Source organism: Triticum dicoccoides, chromosome 4A (genome assembly GCF_002162155.2).
Source record: "Triticum dicoccoides isolate Atlit2015 ecotype Zavitan chromosome 4A, WEW_v2.0, whole genome shotgun sequence".
Taxonomy (NCBI): domain Eukaryota; kingdom Viridiplantae; phylum Streptophyta; class Magnoliopsida; order Poales; family Poaceae; genus Triticum; species Triticum dicoccoides.
Window position 1 is genome coordinate 621,783,246 of NC_041386.1, and position 2,298 is coordinate 621,785,543.

Here is a 2,298-nt window from a genome sequence, read left to right on the forward strand (position 1 = left end):
GGTTTTCGAGCACACAACAAGAGGGATCATATCACAAAGAATCCTCAAGCTCAAACAAGAACAAATTGTGAAGTTCGGATGACACTTTCATTGGATCGAGTGGCAGGGAATTATGAAGTGGTTGATGTAATGCTTGTACACAATCATGGTCTTTACTTGCCACAAACATTCCATTTGATGTTATCACAAAGGAAGATTTCAGAAGTTCAAGCTTTTGAAATTGCGATAGCCGATGATTCTGGAATTAGGCCAAAAGCTTCACATGAGCTAGCTAGTCGTCGAGTTGGAGGACCAATGAATCTCACCTACACTCCTCGTGATCTAAAAAATCACTTGCAGGGTAGGCGCCAGAGAGAGTTGGCATATGGACAGGCAGGAAGCATGTTGAAGTATTTTCAAGACAAGATCGCCGAGAATCCTTCTTACCAATATGCTTTGCAATTGGATTGTGAGGAGAATATAAGCAATATATTCTGGGTTGATGCTAAGATGGTCATTGATTATGCACACTTTGACGATGTTGTCATATTTGATACTACATTTGGCACAAACAAAGAATATGGGCCTTTTGGGATTTTTGTTGGACTGAATCAGTTCAGGGAGACCGTTATTTTTGGTGCTGCTCTTATGTTTGATGAAACATTTGCCTCTTTCCAATGGCTATTTAAGGCTTTTCTAGCTGCACACAATGGAAAACAACCTAGAGCTATATTTACTGACCAAGACACTGCAATGGGAAATGCTGTCGGGGAGGTATTCACAGAAGCATGGCATGGATTATGTACCTTTCACATAATGCAAAATGCTATGAAGCACTTATGCAATAGCAAAGCTGATGACTCACATTCTCCAAAAGATAAAAATGGGGCAGATGAAGAAGAAGAAGAAGAAGAACCACACATTCTCTCAGATTTTAGTGCTTGCATGTATAACATTGAGGACACGACGGCCTTTGAAGAAGCATTTTACATCATGAGGAATAAGGTGGACGAAAGAAGATGTCATGGCTGGATAGCATCTACAAGTTCAAGGAAAAATGGGTTGAATGTTACATGAGAGATGTCTTCACATTGGGTATGAGAAGCACACAATTAAGTGAGAGTTTCAATAGTGACTTGAAAAAACATTTAAAATCAGATTTTGACATCATTCGGTTCTTGAAGCATTTCGAAAGGGCGGTGCAAGGAAAAAGAAACAAGGAACTAGATGCAGAATTTGAAGCTAGGAAAAAGTTACCTAGAATAAGCATGAAGACACCCATGCTATTGCAAGCAAGCAAACTTTACGCACCCACAATATTTGAAGCATTTCAAGCTGAATATGAAAGATCCATGGCTGCATGCACTAGAGCATTGGATGGAAATAACACATATTCTGTTGCAATTGTGAGGGCTGATGGTGATTTAAGTTCTGAACTAGAGCGCATTGTTGTTGGTGATTCTTTGGAGAAAACATCTTCATGTAGTTGTGGGTAGTTTCAAAGGACTGGAATATTGTGTGGCCATGCATTAAAAGTTCTTGACTTGATGAATATAAAGCTGTTGCCAAACCATTACATTCTAAAGAGATGGACAAGGAAAGCAAGATATGGAACTATACAAGACAACAAAGGAAATAGCATCATTGAAAATCCAAAAATGGATGCTATGCTCCGATATAAGTCTTGGTCTCACACATTCCTAAATTTGGCATATCAAGCCACAAGCTCTCCAGAATATTGCATATTGGTGGACAACACACTATATTGCCTCCAGAAGCAACTTCAAGACAAACTTAGTGCATCTACAAGTATTTTGAGTGATTCATATCATGTCCAACATGCTGTTCCACAAGATGAAGGTTTGCTTAGTGCCGCACGCTTAAAGAAAAAGGAGGTTAAAGAAAAAACTTCAAAGAGGCGTGGCAGTTGGCTCGAGAGGATGCGCAAGTTCAAAAGGAAAAAGCAAACTAAATCTAGCGTATGTTGATGAAAACCATTGCAATATAGAGTTCGTATTCATTATTACTACATGCTAAATAACAAAGTTGATTTTTTATCCAGAAAAAGAAGAATGGTGGTGGTGGTGTGAAAAGTCAAGTACCAATGGATGTCCCTCATAAATCTAGCGTCTGTTGCTGAAAACCCTTGTAATTGTGAGTATTTAATTTGTTCCTTACTATATGCTAAATAACTACGTTGATTGCTTTGTGCAGCAACATGAGAATGGTGGTAGTGTAGGCTCTCAAGTACCAATGGGTGTTTCTCATAAGGACGGCAATGCCTTCACCAGCTACACAAATTTGCTAATGGTATTTCCA